This window comes from Propithecus coquereli, unplaced genomic scaffold (genome assembly GCF_000956105.1).
Source record: "Propithecus coquereli isolate 6110/MARCELLA unplaced genomic scaffold, Pcoq_1.0 Scaffold128, whole genome shotgun sequence".
Taxonomy (NCBI): Eukaryota; Metazoa; Chordata; class Mammalia; order Primates; family Indriidae; genus Propithecus; species Propithecus coquereli.
In genome coordinates, this window is record NW_012136969.1 from 3,009,779 (window position 1) to 3,011,455 (window position 1,677).

Genomic DNA, 1,677 nt, shown 5'->3' on the forward strand with positions numbered 1-1,677 from the left:
TGTGAAATATTTCTATTTGGAGAATTGATTTCTGAGGGCCTTAGTAATGGCTCATCCATTCTGCAGAATTTCCATTTCAGTTTCAGGAAGGCAGCTGTGTAATCATCATCATCATTGACAGGTAGTAGAGTGTCCTCTTGATGCCTGGTAATGTACAGCAATACTTGAAAGAACATTCGGAAGATGATTCCAAAATAGATTCCTTCTGTACTGGGTTTGAGCTAAGGCAGTGGTTGAATGTGGTAGGAGTCAGAGCACCAGGAAATCATGGTGCTCTTGATAAATTAATTTCACCATGTGGACTATGATGTAGCACAAGGTTTTTTTCAAAGACTTTTGCTTAGAAATATTTATCTGAATTAAATTTACATACAGTCATTCTATTGGGGATTGTGTTTATTTATGTGTACTATTAGATTACTTTGTCCCTACTTTCACTTATATTGTTTTCCTAGGTAAAAACATTTTATTTTTTATCTTTTAATATTACTAATAGTTGTGGGCAGTTAAAACATTCTTTATTTTAAAATGTCTTTTCTAAATTCTTTATAATGATTCTATATTAATTTATTATCAGAAAAAAAGCTTTGTTGATTTTTCAAGGTCAGTGCAAGTCTTGCCTTTTCTGACACTGTACCTTATGTTTCAGATCCATTTTTGTCTAGTACTTCTTGAAACTCTTAGAGCAATCATAGACTGTATGGCACCTTTATCCCCTTAATTATACCCTGTGTTGAATTCATCACAAATTATTCCATATGTTAGCAAGATCATATGCCCCCTGTTATGTTTTTTTCTGTGTGTCTCAAATTCTTAGCATACTATTAGATACATAGTAGATGCTTCATAATTGCTTTCTGATTAACTAAATAATCTCATTTAACACATTAACACACATGAAAATAGCATGGATTTGATAGTAAGATAGATATAAAATAAAATATGACTAATAACGAGAGTAATCAGAATTTCATGACTTTTACCCTTGCCTATGAATATAGGACCTCTATCTCTCTCATAAATGTCCCCCTCCCAAGTTTATTCTTGGAGTCCCCAAAGCATGTGTCTTGTGAGCTAACTAATGCATTCTAGCCACTGCCATGTGGCACCTGTCTTTTTTTCCTATGATGTTTGCTGCCCCTGCAGTTGCACATTGGTACCTCCTGCCAGGTATCAGAAGTGTACTCCTTTCCTGACTCTACTTAATCTCCTTGGCCTTGTGCTGTCCTGCAGGTGTGCTGCTGATATGCAGGGGTTGTTGAGGTGCCCCATCACCTATTCTCCCTTCGTATGATGTATTATCTTGTCATGTGAGCATCAAACCAGAGCTCTTTATATCTTGTCGCTTCAGAGTATTTAGTGAAAGCCATTCTTTAGTTCTTGTGGCCCCTCTGTCTCTGTCATGATGAGCTCTTGGCGCTGGGCTGGGGAAGCAGTCCAAGTGACAGACACCATCATTCCTCTTGTCCAAGGCTTTGTTTATTGGACCAAGCTTTTATGCCTCAGATGATGATTCTCCTAAATATTCCTCAGTCCCTCATGCAAACAGATGCCTTGAGGTCACCAAATGTGTAAATCTTGGTGGCAGGGATGGTTTAGGGGTTTTAGCTTACAATCCACTGTACCTATAAAATATGACAGGTGAAACATTACAACTCAAAAGAATCTCAAGCCAAG

General features: G+C 37.3%; 1 protein-coding gene across 1 annotated transcript in view; it reads left to right on the forward strand.

The window, feature by feature from the left end:
* TMEFF1 (transmembrane protein with EGF-like and two follistatin-like domains 1) overlaps positions 1 to 1,677 on the forward strand; it is a 119,528-nt gene that overhangs the window by 48,978 nt on the left and 68,873 nt on the right. The window lies entirely within an intron of this gene.